Source organism: Fukomys damarensis, unplaced genomic scaffold (genome assembly GCF_012274545.1).
Source record: "Fukomys damarensis isolate Sample0158 unplaced genomic scaffold, DMR_v1.0_HiC HiC_scaffold_39, whole genome shotgun sequence".
Classification (NCBI taxonomy): Eukaryota; Metazoa; Chordata; class Mammalia; order Rodentia; family Bathyergidae; genus Fukomys; species Fukomys damarensis.
The window spans coordinates 88,367,510-88,383,464 of NW_022900951.1; the positions used below are offsets into that span (position 1 = coordinate 88,367,510).

The window sequence follows — 15,955 nt, forward strand, 5'->3', positions numbered from 1 at the left end:
ATAGATAAGACATATGTGTGTAAATACCAAATAGTTTCTCTGGTGTGAAAAACTGAAAGTGTAAATAAGATCTAAATTGTATAACTGACAATGTGCAATAGGAAGAAAAGGGCTAAAGGTGTAGGGGAAGTGAGAAGGGTGGGGGAAAGAAAATAAGGAATAAGAAAAATATTTGAGAAAAGGATAAAATGGAAACAAAGTCTTTGTAAATAGGGGAGGGGGGAAGGGTTGAAGGGAGGGCAGCGATAGTGGGAAAAATGAGAACCAAGACCTATCATGTAAAGGTACAAGACCCCAATGATGGATGCAACTATAGTGTATACTTAAAAAGTACCAATAAACTCAATGAAAAACAAAGATGGAAGTAATGAAATGATTGGAAAACAAAAATAGAGAAGGCAGATAGAAAACAAATAAGAAAATACCAAGAGTAAGCACAGTAACTACAATTTGAAGGATCTGAGTAAAGAAAATGAGAGCAAGATTATATTTTGGTATGCTGATGTTATGGTTGAGGTCCAAATTGTTTCTCAAAAAGGCTCATTGTGTTAAATAATTGGTTGCTTATGGGATTTGGGAAAGTAATTGGATGATGAGGGCTCTAACTTCATTAGTGGATTAATTCACTGATGAGATCATAATTTGTTCACATTAGTGACAGGCAATGAAAATAGGAGGCAGGCCCTAGTGTAAGGGAGTGGATCATGGGGGTGTTTTGTTGGACAGTATGTATGGTCCCAGCCCCTTCCACTCTGGCTCTTTCCTTTTCTTTTTCTTGAATGCTATGAGGTGAGCAGTTTTTTCTCTGCCATGTTCTTCCTCCAAAATAAATCTTTCCTCCTTTAGGTTGACTTTCTTAGTTTTTTTTTCACAGTGACAAGAAGTTTGTGATTGAGGATTTTTGGGGACATCAGGAGGTGAGATCTCCTGAGCATATGATTAGCACTGACAGCTGATATAGAATTGAAAGGCATCAGTAGGTTGTTTAAAATATCCTTAACCCTGGCTACACATTAGAATTATCTGAGATGCTTTTAAAAGCTGCCCATGCCTGAGTCACCCATACATCCCAGAAGAATCTAACAAGCATTCAAGATTGAGTACCATCATTGTAAATGGTAACTAGAACTATTGAGAGTGGATGTGGTCATCAGAGAGGGCACAACTATATTATTGGAACTAGAAAGAAAAATTTACCAAAGATGGAAAAGGGTCTAGATTTCTACTGTCTAGTAGAGCAGTTAGTTATCAGCCATATGTGGCTATTTAAATTTTAATGAATTAAACTAAAACTAAAAATTCAGTTCCTCAATTATATCAGCCACATTTTCAACATTTAATAACCACATGTGGCTCATGGCTACAATATTGATAGTGCAGATACAGAATATTTTCATCATAGCAGAAAGTTCTTTTGGGTAGGGTTAGATAACCCAAATGACTCTGCCATCTTCCAAATGGCCACAATACTGGAGACTCTTCCAATTTCAGGAAAAATGTGTAGTACCTGTCATGGTTTGGGTCTGGATGTCCCCCCAAAGCTTCATTCGGTCACAGGTAGCTGAATCTGCAATGTGTGATGCTGGGATAAAGGGCATATGATTACTAAACCACTACATGTGAGTGAGTGGTTTAACACTGCCCCAATCCAGGTAATATGGATGGGATGAAAGGGACAGAAAGATGTCGCCAAGGTCTCTTGTTGCCTTTGCTAACTTGTATGCACCTTTTTTTTTTCCCTCTTCGATGCCTGTTTTCCATCCCTGTCTTGGAGCCAGCCCAGTATGGACTGAAACCTCTATGAACTGCAAACCAAATAAACTCCTTCCCCTTTAACTTTGGGTATCGGGTACTTTGTCTCAGCAATGAGAAAAACTAACACGGTATCTTTGTTAAAATTTGAATTCTTTCATCTACATAATGTATTTTTATGGCCATGGGCATTTAGTGTTTTATTTACTTATTTATTTGGTACTGGGGATTGAACCCAGGTCTTTTACACTGAGCTACGTGCCTAGGCTTTCTTTTTAAGAACTCTGAGACAGCTCTCACTAATTCACTAAATTGTCCAGGATGGGCTTGAACTCACAGTCTTCTTGCCTCAGTTTCCCAGAGTCCTGGGATGAAAGGTGTGTACCACCACACCTAGTGTGGTTATTTTTGTAAACCATTTCTTTTACTCCTCTAAGATATCTAGGGAGTTTTGTAGAACTATTGGCAACTGGATTAAATCAATGTTTTTCATTTTTATTAGGGAGAAAGCGTGAGTAAAAAATATGTATTCATGTCTCTCAAGTTACTTAGCTGCTTGGGGGAGCCTGAGTCTGTTGTTTAACACTCATTATCACTTTGTCTACATGATATTTGTTGAAGTAACCAATAGAAATGTGGAATAGAATGGCACTTATTACAGCAAATAATAGGTAGTATAATTGGTTGTAAGTCTTGTAACTGATTGATAGTTCTGGGGTGGCTTTCGTGCCAGATCTCACAGATTGTGAGAAATGAGTGTCTGTACCTTTTCTGTTGCCCCTTCACTATGGAATCTAAACTGACAATGTTACTGCAGAGGTTTATTGGCCAGACCTCCTTAATTGGGGTAGAGATACTTACTAAAGAAAATTTTTGTGATAATAATTAATGAATTTGGGTAAAGAGTGCATAGGAATTTTCTGTTCTAATTTTTTGCAACATTTGTCTGTCCATGAAATTATTTCTAAGTGAAAATTTACAAAATATTATGTAAACCAACAAATTATTTATGCAATCTCATAAAAATCAACTAATATGGCTTAAAATAAATTATTTCAGTCATATCTTAAAATGAGTTCATCCTTGATATGTATTCTTCCTATGTAGTTTTGTTTAATATTTTGTGGGAACTTTTCACATGTAATTATCTATTATGACATTCTTTGCATTTCCTACCCTTCTTAGCATCGATTTCTCTTGTGAAAAAATGGCTCTGGATTGAGATTAGGACAATATGCTTCACATTTTCACATACTAACGTATGTTAAATAGCTGTATAATATTTCATTAGATCAAGTTAGGTAAACTATAATATACTTAACTAGTCTTCACTTTGGGGACACTTAAGGTTTCCTTCAATTTATCTCCATTTCTCTAAATGAGCCTATGATAGATATTTTTGTAAAGTAAAGATCTTTATATGTATTTATCATGATTTGGCTGGTATAGATTCTGAGGAGTCAATTTATTATGTCAAAATCTGGGCGCATTCTTAAAGCTCTCAATACATAATGCTGAACTTCTCTCTAAAATTATTTTCTTAATTTACCAGAGGAAAAGAATATATCAGAAATCTCGGGAAACAGAAGTGAACTTCAGTTTTCTCATGTACAATATATATTTCATGAATCAAAGTTCCCTCTGTTATATATTCTAAGATTTTCTGCTTGTAACAGATGGATAATATGTCATGAATGAAATAAAATTGATATTTTCCAACAGATGCTACTTTATCTTATGTGAAAGAAAGATTCAATCAATGGCTCAGAATTCCCCACTGTAACAGAGTTACTCAGGGCTATGAACTGTATGAGCATTTGCTCGTTCCTGATTTAGAACAGGACTTTAAATAAGTTAAATAAGTTTCAAATTTTACTTGTTAATTTTTTTCCTTTTTCCTTAGGGAGGATTGTTTAACCTTATATTTTACATTTTCAAGACAAAACACTGACATGTTTAAGCAGATAAGTATATAATCTGTCAAAGGATTAAATCTGAACTAACCTAATATGATATGACAAAGAATTGTCAGGGATTTTTCAAGCCCCTTTTCAAGTAATTACTAGGAATAATGATTTTTAGAAATGAAGAAGAGTCTATGAAGAATAAATAACTACTGGTGGGTTTAAAAAAGAGCCTAAAAGGTGCAGTAGAAAAAGAAGATGCCAAAATGATATTTTATAAGTCTTATAGCCTTATAATGTTAATTTTAACAAAGTAGTTTTATATTTTTCCTACTTGAGCAGGTCTCTTGGATCTTTTCTCTGGATAAATATCTTCAAGTATGGAACTAACTAAAAATGAAATAAAGGCCATTAAAATGAATACTATCTTCAGGGTTTTGAACAAGTTGAAAAAATGTGGCAAGAGAAAATATCCAATATGTGATACTATCCTCAAACCAATTATTGCAGTGAGTATGGCTTCCCTGTCTTCCATTTCTTAAAAACAGAAAGTGAGGGAGAGATGGGTGCCTCAAGTATACATAACACTAAATTAAATTTTAAAGATAAAGACTAGCCAGGCGTGGTGGCTCACGCCTGTAATCCTAGCACTTGGGAGGCTGAGGCAGGAGGATCGCTGAGAGTTTGAGACCAGCCTCAGCTACATAGTGAGTTCCGGGTCAGTCTCAAATACATAGTGAGACCCTGTCTCAAAAAACAAAACAAAAATGAAGATCAAGACTAGCTGGAGTTACTGGGAAAGCAGAGTTTAGGAAAGTATGGGGAAGAGGTAGAACCCAAACTGAATGTCAAAGGCTGGGTAGAATCTAGATAGGCATATGTGGGAGCTGAGAGAACACTTCTGTTACATGTACAATAGGGGTAGAAGCTAAGGGTAGTAATTGTTATTTTCTTGAGTTAGGACAGTATTTGAAAAAAGAGGGAAATAAGTAGGAATAGGTAAACTTTGATTACCTATTGAAGATATTTGATAGTTGAGAAGCTTGGATTTGAACTTTATTTTTTTTACTGGTGCATATTAGTGACAGAATAGTGAGATTCGTTTTGTCATATTGGTACATGTACATCATATATTTTGATTATTTTCATCTCCATTACTCCCTTTCCTTTTCTCTCCCTTTTTCTGACCCTCTTCTCCATCTCTAAAAGTCAGTCTTCTAGTTGGACTTGGTCTTAGAGAGCATTAGAGAACCATTTAAATAGTTAAGGAAGAGATCAAGAAAGCTCTCTATTTTAAGTTTACACCTATTGTGTCAATGGTGAACTAGAACAGGAATGAATGGTACTTTTCTCATACGTGAGTTGAATTCCATCTAGAATGTTGGCAGTGAGAAAGGAGAAGTGGAGAATTTTTAAATTATTTCAAAGTAGAGAAAACCAGGACTTGATAATGGATAAACTAAAGGGCATTAGACATAAGGAGAACTTCAAGATAATATCAAGTTTAAGCCTCTGACTAGTGGAGCCATATTGCTGCTTTCTGTGTAATTGATAAAGGCCATTCACTAGGCTGATTACAAGGGATCTGATATTGTCAGGGTAGACTGATACTGTCAGATATTCTGCTTCTTCATGACTTCCATTATTACTTAAAAGATGCTTATTTTGCCTTTTTGGTTTTTATTTGGCAATGGCTGTTAACATTTTAACTTTGTTTCACTGTCCCAGGGGGTTCTGCCAAGTAATGATCTTAAATGCACTCAAAGTTCTGCTGAGTGTTTCCTTATAATGCAATCACCTTCAATGTGACTGTTTTGTAACTTTCTTATTTTGCATATTGGGTTCTGCAAAATCAGGTCACCCTTGTTATTACCCAAAGAGTTTTACTTTCATACAAGGTCATGTTCCCTACAAAGTTGGTTAATTTTCTACATCCTTTCCTGCTCCTACATAACATTTGAACTTGGAATGTTACAATAGTACAGCTTCAAAAAAAAATGTTAGGGAATTTAAACAGAAATAATGGTATACAATTGCATGTGTGTAAATGATGTTATTGAAAAAATAGTATTCCTGGGAATTAAGACACTTAGATTCTGGTCCCAGCTTTGCTACTAAGAAGAAGCACAAACTCAGGTAAGAGAGCACTTCCTTTTTATGCCTCTGTTTTCTTTTCTGCAAGTGAGGGGGATAAGCAAGGCCAAGATCAATGCCAGCCCTAACGTCAAATGTTTTAAAATAATAAATGTTTTCAAAATATAAGCAACATTCACAGTGCTTAGAGTCCACTGGGTTAGGTACAGCATCAAGAGAAGAGCACATTTATCAGCCATTTGTCTACTTTATTAATACAAGCAAACAGGATGATTTAGACTAAAAGAAATGAAATTTGAGCTGGGCATAGTGGTGTATGCCTCTAATCCTAACACTCGGGAGTCTGAAGCCTGAGGATCAGGAAGAGTTTGAGTGCAGCCTGGACTATATAGTGAGCGCAAGTTGAGCCAGAACTATATAGTGAAACCCTGTCACTAAAATAAAAACAAAAACAGAAATGAAACTTGAGACTCAGTTACCACTCTGTGCTGTTTTTATAGATAAAGTAACCTAGATAATTCAGATAAAATTTCCATTCTCTCCAGCACTGGGCCAGTGTGACATCATAAATCTCTACTCCAAAGATGGACTAGGAGGTCTGAAGATAGGAGCACTGATTTTCTGAGGTCTATTACCATAATTTTTTTGAGTACTGATTTCCAGAAATCACAGTAATTCTGCTCAGAGACATCTTAAGGAATCACTGTAATCTTTGATGAGAGACCAGCCCAAGATCTTCCCTCTTACACAGTCTCTGAGGAGTATGCTGTTAGAAGAGACAGTTTCCTCAGTGGTGTGCCTTCTTAGAAGACTATGCCTTGTATACCTCTAATACCTAGTAATGATCTGTGGTTGTATAACACACCTTAATACTTCTCAATCTGGATGGAAAGGTCACCTAGAAGATAAGATGCTGGGGGACCCTGCAAAATATATAACTCCAGCTTTTTAAAGTATTTACTTGAGCTCCTCAACATTCACTCAGTCCCATGTAAATAGAGGGACACGCTAGCACATACAAAAGCTGGCTCAGATCTTTTGTCTCCCAACTCAGCTTCATCATCTAGTGCTATTTTCTCAACTACCCATTCCATCTACACCTTGTTCTCTGGATTAAATATTGATGTAAACTGTGTTCTTGGCTACAACTTTGGCTCCTGAGAGTTTTCTTCATCTCAGATAGCATCAGGTGATAGGGATTTTGTCTTGCATCTCTTGATCTTTTCCCTTGTGTGGAAGTGGCTTTTCCAGGTGAGACTATGGAATGCTTTATACCGTGCTAGGACTACAGTAAATTTTATCCAGCACTTTAAAGTACAATTACATGTATGTGGCTCTGAACCAAAGCAAGCTATCCAGACACCATTAACATCTACCAGCAGTTACTCTAAAGGAATGAGAGTAATTTGTGACTAAAAAACCTGAAACACAGAATTCTACCCATGAAAAAAATTTATTTGTGTAAATTAAAAGAAAAAATAACTCCACAGATGTATTTTTCTGGCAGAACACTTTGGTGCAATGTAAAGAACAGCAGTGATTTGTGGAATCACAATTTGACAAATATTCGCTAAGCAGAACTTTTAAAAATGTGTTATTTATAGTCAGTCATCCTGCACTACTTCTTATAGTTAGCAGTTCTATAAGTGTTGTTCAAGATGAATTTGGAAAATTTTCTAATTTTTTGTGCAGTGTAATATTTTTACTTATTCTCATAATTCTGTGAATACTAGTATATTGGTATTTTTGTGACTCTTATTAGAAAGATTTCTCTCGGCCATTGTCCCTCCCAGATGAAATGTCTTCAGAGTCAAGAGGTTTTAAACTGTCTTTTTAGTGCAAAAGTCCCTGATATTTTCTTAGAGATTTATGATTACAAATTTCTCATATATATATATAATATATATGTGTCATATATATATGTCATATATATGTATATATGTCATATATATATATAGTATAATTTAATTCTTTCACCAATCCTTTCCTACATCACAGAATTATCATTTACCTTTTTAAAAAAGATGAGTATTTTTAGTATCACAGAAATTGATTCCCTTTAAGATTGAAGTACTAATAAGTGGAAGAATTATAAGCCAAGTTTTAGAATATCACACTATGTACTTTTCTCATTTGTTGGACTATTCAGTGTAAAATGGAGAAGTAAAGGCATACACTATAAAATGCAGTGGTTGAAGCACAAACCTTTGTGTATGTTACCTCTTCTGACATTCTAGGACACCACTTCATATTTTATTTGAAGACAGAGATACCATCCTCTCTCTAAGCTCCAGACAGCATTCTGCCCTCGGAGTGTTTTACCAGGTTGACCCATGCTTACAGGGACATTCCCTTCTTTAGCTTTCTTATCTTGACAAAAAGTCCAGGGCCAGGGATTTAGCTCAGTGGCACCTCGCCTGCCTTGCAAGCACAAGGTCTTGAGTTTGATCCCTGATTCAAAATAAATAAATAAATAAAAAATAAAAATCTAGAAATCTGAAAAATCTATCATTCACATTCCAATAGCTGTGTATATTGGGACATGTCAAATCCACCACTCCACATTTCTCTTTCTGAAGTTTTATAAACTAAATTACTAGCCTCCGCCCATGGTAGGTAATAAGACGTTGCTCTCCCAGATACATTTTATATGGGAGTTAGGGGTCAGCAATGCTCTGTCTCTGGAAACTAGTGCAGTTTTCAGAGATCTGGCACTGCCTCCTTAGCAGATGCATCTAACAGCTTTTCACAGAATTTGTTAATCATAATTAGAGGGGCTTGGTTTTGTTCTTAGAATTTCTTTCCTCAAAGGTATTGAAAAGATGATACATATGCCATATTTATGAAGAGACTATGATTCATCACCTATTTATGACTTCATTCTTTAATTTAAAATGTTATTTTGAACTCAAGTAAAAAATGGCAATTTCAACAAAAATCTGTCTTTCTTAGAAAATTCTTCATTTTGCTTTTTTATCATTCTAGTCTTCCTCGTCTTACATGAACTGCTGCACATTCCTAACTTTTTTATATTTTGGCATGGTTCACTGTTATGAGCATATTTTAAATTTGTAAGATTGATAGATGGCCTTGTTATTTTACCTAATACTACAATATTGTTAAGGAGATGGGCAAGGTGGGATGTCTAGCAGCTTGTGTAACCTTTCCTGTTATAAAGTGCTTTTATTCCTTTTATTCCTTCTGATTCTAATCACAAGAGATCTGTTAATTGACCTGCAAAAGTTTTTACTAGTCTTCATTAAAAGAGATGTTATAATTTAATTGATCTAATATATTTGAGTGCACTCTAGTTTCACAAATTGACTTATATATTTGTCTGTATCCAATTGTTTGTATTTGTCCAATTGTACTTTGGATAAATTTTATTAAAGGTGTGCCTTCCTTTTCTCCCAGGTCACTAGCTGATCAAAATGATGTCAAAGATTAATTTTGATTATAATGCATATTGTGATCTACATTGAGTAACCCTGAAAGTGTGTGCGTGTGTGTGTGTACATGTATATATTTTATTGGTTACAAATAAATTGTTAATTGCTACAACCTGGTTTTATAGGTTAACATCAAAGGGTTGAGTTCTAAATATTTTATTGTGATATGTTTATATTGGTCATCTTCAAAATATATTTTCTGTGGAAAAATAAGGTGTTATTAAAAAAGATCATTTTGGTACCGAGTTACATTACAGGACATAAGGTTTAATAAACTTTTAATAATTATTATTACTACTTTTCTCGTGCACAAAATGTATTCATGTTTTCTCACTATACAGCATATTGTTTATGGCAATAACCTTTTGATTCAATATTTGCCCTTCTCTTCTGCTCCACCTAGTCATGATTACAGGTACATTTGTAGGCCCATACACTTTCCTTAAATGGCACCCTTTAAAGGTAATAACTTAAGTAAGAGTTTCCTGTTTTCTGTTTTTATGTGTTTTTAGAGGGGAATAAATACATTTAACAATGGTTATTTTATACTAAGAAACTTGTCTAATTTGGTCCTAAAGATAATGTCATCATGATTGTCATTCTGAAATATTATTATTATTATTATGTGTGGCTCCTGATTCCAAGTTTTTTCTGTTAATATTCTACAGGAAATCAACTACTAGAACAACCATGATTGACAAAAATAACAGTCCTCTAACTGTATTTTAGATTCCAGGGTGCTTGTTATCCAGATAAAGTTATGATAGTTAACCTCCTACTGTACTACTGATGTCACTGATCTTCTCTTTTGCAGGTTCAACCATAAAAATGCAGATACCAACACTAAAAGGCAACTGGGCTAAGAAGACCACCAATATTTTGGCCCTGGCCCTCCAAGGTCATCAAAGATCCAAGGTATGAAGGAACCTTTTCTACAACACATCTTTGGTAAGTCACCCAAACACCTGAGCAGGGAGATTGCTGGACACCAGAGGACAAATGTAGCATGTGCTAAAGGAGAGTCACAAAGAGAAAAAAATCTCCAACACTTTCACTGAAAGAAACTTGGTCAAGTCCCATGACCCATCCTAACAGCTGACACTGAAAGAGGAGCTGAGAGACTCTATGCATGGTTCCAAAATAATGCCTGAAGAGACTTAACTGACCTTGACAGATAGCAAGATATTCATATTTATTAACACAGGTCTTAACTTGTCTTTAACTTGGTCTTAAACACTCAGTAGGAAAGAATAACCAAAAGAGACCGTCAATGAACAGGCACTAGTGATAAGAGACTTTTGATGCCCACCAGTCCACCTGCCTATAAAGGGATAGATCTCAAAGTGGTAAACCAGATAACCCAGTCTCAGAAAAGGCTACAACACTTATTTAATACCACCCACCTTCCACTATCTCCCTATCAATATCTCAGGCTTTCGGATATTGTCCGTTTTGGATATTGTGTATGTCCGTTTACCCCTGCTTGTTCACTCTAATTCCTGTCCTTTTACATTTTAACCTGTCTGTCTCAAATACTGGCAATTTATCCGCAGTTCTGGGACCATTAATTACAGTCTCCCAACACTTATTTAATACCACCCACCTTCCACTATCTCCCTATCAATATCTCAGGCTTTCGGATATTGTCCGTTTTGGATATTGTGTATGTCCGTTTACCCCTGCTTGTTCACTCTAATTCCTGTCCTTTTACATTTTAACCTGTCTGTCTCAAATACTGGCAATTTATCCGCAGTTCTGGGACCATTAATTACAGTCTCCCAACACTTATTTAATACCACCCACCTTCCACTATCTCCCTATCAATATCTCAGGCTTTCGGATATTGTCCGTTTTGGATATTGTGTATGTCCGTTTACCCCTGCTTGTTCACTCTAATTCCTGTCCTTTTACATTTTAACCTGTCTGTCTCAAATACTGGCAATTTATCCGCAGTTCTGGGACCATTAATTACAGTCTCCCATTCCTTTCACAAACTGCTAACCTGACATGCACAGGGCAAAATGACAATATCACTTGCCTTGCTTGCACCCTCTTTATCTCAGAAGAGCACCGTCTGCCTCTCCAATGGCTTATACTTCATATGCAGACAGGAGGTATTCCAGTGCCTCAACCCATCTGAAATTGTTTGTATGCAGCATTTCTCAGCCCTCCCTTGACCATCTGTATGGAATCCCAGATACTTGAAAGGATCCTCCCATGGCCAAAGGTTAACAAGAGGGTGACCCTCCCTCCTGATCCCCTTCTTGATGGGAGAAGGGGTCCTCACTGGCATTGTGATATGTATAGCAGGTATCTCTACCTCTATACATTTCTATCAGGAATTGTCAATTGAGATCTCAGAACACATGGACAAAATAAGCCAATCCCTAAACACAGTCCAGGACCAGTTTAATTCCCTAGCAGCTGCCGTGCTCCAAAATAGACATGCCCTCAACATGCTAACAGCAGCCCAAGGGGGAGCATGCCAGGCTCTAGGTGAAGAGTGTTGTTTTTTTGTTAACCAATCAGGCATAGTCAAGGCAAAGGTTAAAGAATTACAACAATGCATCAAAAACGTGGGGAATGACCCAATACTTCTGGCTTCGACAGATTATGCCATGGCTATTTCCCTCATGGGGCCCACTGAGCAGCGTGTGTCTTCTTGCCATGGCAGGCCTGTATCTATTCTGCTGTTTTCAAATTTTTTTAGCAGGAACATATGAGGGAATTTACCCACCAGACAGTCACAGAACTTGTCATGGTGGGGTACTGGCCACTGCGACAGAAGGAGGAAGACACCATCTATCGTGGTCCTCATCAGATCCAGGTTTAGCCCCAATCTTTGCTTGTTTCTCAGCTTGAAGCAGCTCCAGAAGAAGAGACCTTTGCCCAACAACCATAAAACGAAAGCCTGGAATGTTATATTTCCCTCACCTTAACATGGCTGCTACTAACCTTCTCCTTCCCGTAATGCCTTGCTTTTCACCCAAAATATGGCTTCTCCTACGAAAGGGCAGTCTTCTTCCCAATATGCCCCTCTTTCAGCCAAGAGTAACCTGATACTTGCTATCTCCTAGCAACTAGTGATGTCACCAGCCCCTCCTAGTGATGTCATAAGATTCCTCAATCCCTAGCCACTACATCACTCAATCCCACCCCAGCACCTATAGGCCCCACCCCAGTCCTACAAGAAACTCTCGCTGTCTCAGCCATATTGCTCTCTCTCCTTTGTTCTCAGACAGCCTGGAGATTGTTTCTATAATAAAGGCTTATAGTGGTTTAAATAAATAAATAAAAATAGGCAAAGGAATTGGCTAAACATTTCTTCAAAGAAGATACACAAACAGCCAACCAGTGCATAGAAAGGTGACCAACATCATTAATTGTCAGGCAAATGTAAATCAAAACCACAGTGAGGTACTATTTCATACCAGTTAGGATGGCTATCGTAAGAATAACAACCAAATAAATAAGTATTGGTAAGGAGGTAGAGAGAAGTAAACCCTTACACACTATTGATGGGGAAGTAAGTTGTTAAAACCACTCTAAAAACAGGAAAAAAACTCCTTAACACTACCATATGGCCCATTCAACACATGAAAATAACTTGTAGTGAATTAACTAAAGGTCAATTTGGAATGTTCAGTGGAACTTAGTGTGGTTCTGGGAGTGGAAGATCCACCTGAGGATTTTTGCCAAAATGACATAAAAGGAGAACAGGAGGAGATTGCATGCTGCTGAAGCCTGCCACAGCTGGTTTTTCTAATATGCACTCAGCTGTTCTTGTCAGAGGAACTCAAGTCCTTACTGTCACTGGGGATGACTGCTGTTCTCTTCCAGGGAGCTCTGGTGTTCTCCTTGGGCATTGCTTCCTGGATCCAGTTCCGATCACTAAGAACTTGGCTGTTCCAGGAACTTCTGTTCTTTGCCTTGAGCATCACTTCCTGGCTCCAGTGCAGATGTCTAAGCCATGTGGTACAGATCCTTCACCCCTGTAGCAGTAGTGTATCATCCGCTACTGGCTATTGGGCCTTCCTGGTGCAGATTCTTGATATGAACTTGTATGAGACATTGTTAGAGGTTCTAGGCCTTTTGGCTGGATTTATGTGGGACTTTGCAGTGGGAGCCACGGCTTTTTCTAGATTCTTTGGGTCTCTAGTGCTCGGACAGATCTCTTGCACTCTTCTGCCTTTGCCTTTTTGGGTGAATATTATAAAATAATCCAATAAATTGCATGCCCTGTATTAAATCTATTCTCTTGCAACCCTAACTACAACATAACTTAAAGGCCTATTGTGAAATGAATAAAGAAAATATAATAACCCATACTATGGAATATTAGCCTTAAAAATGAAGGAAATCCTGCCATTTGCAAACTGGATGAACACAGAAGATCTTAGGCTAAATTAGCAATACAAAGAGGACAAATGTTATATGACAGAAAGAATCTATAATAGTGAAATTCATTGAAATAGAGAATAATGAGGTGGTTACTAGGACTGTGAGGGGGGGATAGGCAGATAGTAGTCAAAGAGTGCAAAGGTTGATTTATACAAGATCAATGTGGGCAATTAGATAATGAAGAAGGAAACATGAACACATAGCAATAAAACTATCCAAAACGAAGCCCAGAAAAGCAAAAGAAAACTATACATTCATAATCTAAGGAGCCACATCATGAGAGACATTATATAGTAATATCTCAGTTCACGAACTCTTCTGTTTGGGTACAGTTTTGTTTGCAGACACAAGTGTTCAGCAAAATTTTGCTTCCATTTGCGAACTCCTTATCAGGTGATAAACATGATCATTACCATTTCCCTGGAGGAACACAAATATGGCCATCTTCTCCATAACTGTAGTAAGTTCATGAACCAAGGTACCAAGGTATATGTTACTGAAATCCCCATAGCAGAAGAGGAAAAGGAGGTGGCAAAATTATTTGAAAATAATAGTTGAAATAGTTTTCAAATTGGATGATAAATATACACCTACAAATGCATGAACCTTAAAATAAACATGATGGGAAGCATGTCAAGATACATCTGAATCAAATAGCCCAAAATTATTAATTATGAGAAAAATTTAAAAGCAGTCAGAGGAAAGAAACATTAAATCAGAGGAACACGAAAAGGTTGACAGATTTCTCCTAGGAAATAATGAAACAAGAATATAAAGTAACATCTTTACACTTAAAGAAAAAATAAAGGACTAATACTTCTGTACTTAGAAAAAATTCTTTCAGTATTAAAGTTGAAATATGGCATATTTTGGACTGAAAAATCTGAATGATTTCATGAACAGCTGACTAAAAGCATGAGAAATATTAAATAAAGTATTTTATGCAAAGAAAATTATATAAGATTTAAATATGAATTTATGCAAAGAAATAATGAAGATTAAAATTGAAAACTAGTTAGGCATAGTTGTGTACACCTATAATTCCAGTACTTAGGAAGGCTGAAGCAGGAGAATCACAAATTTGATTTCCACCTGGGCAATTTAGTGAGACACTGTCTCAAAATAAAGATAAATATAGAGTCTTCTTATGGTGCCCAGTACAAGCTGGCACCAAAAGCGATAGGAAACAGTGACAGAGACCTGTACCCTGCAGAGCTGACTTAAAGTGTCAGTCACAAGTGAAGGTCAGATGGTGACAGTTGGCAGCAGCAGTGACCAGCAGCTGGCTATGTTGCATTTTGGCATCCAACATTACCTGGTGACATCAGAAGTCCTAGCAGATCTGCATGTTGCCAACTCCTAATTTTCTTCTGAATTATGCAAAAAAATCTCGGGTTGATTGGCAACAAAAGGACAACAAGAGGAAAATAAAAGAACAAATAGAAAGTGTGTGACTTGTGTTTAGATGTTTGCCCAAAGCCTCACGTGGTCCTAGTGGGACTTTTTCAGAGGTGGCTAGATCTGGAGTGTGTGATGCTGGAATTGATTCATGGTGCAATGCTGGGTCACAGGCACCAGGGTTGAGGGTGTGAGTGCTACCCACCTTTACTTTTGCCCACCTTTAACTATTTGTCTTCTGCAATGCCTTTCTGCCAAGCCATCCTGCCTTGGAGCCAGCCAATGGACTGAATCCTCTACAAACTGTGTGATCTACATAATCCTTTCCTCTTTTTACTTTAGGTGTTGGGCATTTGTCTCAGTAATGAGAAAAGTAACTAAGACAGAAAGTATCTAGAGGATAGATTTAAGCCATGTGGTATACCAGTAATCCCAGTACTCTGTGTGGCTGAGGCAGGAGGATGGCAAGTTCCAGCCCAGCCAGGGCAACTTAACAATTAACAGCTTAGTGAGATCCTGTCTTAAAATTTAAAATTAAAAAATAACCTGGGGATATAGCTCAATGCAAATTTTCTGGGTTCCATCCCTGGTACCACACAGTCACAAAAATGATAGATTTAAACCTAGTAATATTAGCAATCATATTAAAAGTATCTGTTCAATATTTCACTCAAGGACATTGCCACATGTGATATAAAAGGAAGACCCAAGTATATGTTGCTTACAATAGATACTTAAAATATAAAGATAAAATTGGCTGAAAATAAAAGGAAGGCAAAGATATGCCATACTAACATCAATCGAAAGAGAGATTTCAGGGAATAGAACATAATCAGAGACAAAGAAGCTCATTTGGGGCCTGGAATTTGGCTCAATGGTTCCACTGCCAGCCTCGCAAGTGAAGGGCCCAAGTTTGATCCCTGATACCAAAAAAAAAAAAAAAAAAAAAAAAAAAAA

General features: G+C 36.9%; 2 protein-coding genes across 5 annotated transcripts in view; one reads left to right on the forward strand and one right to left on the reverse strand.

Moving 5' to 3' along the window:
* Window positions 1-10,105, forward strand: part of Trpc5os (TRPC5 opposite strand) — a 97,815-nt gene extending 87,710 nt beyond the window's left edge. Inside the window, exon 5 of the transcript XR_002024691.1 lies at window positions 10,014-10,105. The gene's annotated coding sequence lies outside the window, so the exon portion shown is untranslated. The remainder of the gene's footprint in view (window positions 1-10,013) is intronic.
* Window positions 1-15,955, reverse strand: part of Trpc5 (transient receptor potential cation channel subfamily C member 5) — a 294,853-nt gene that overhangs the window by 162,750 nt on the left and 116,148 nt on the right. The window lies entirely within an intron of this gene.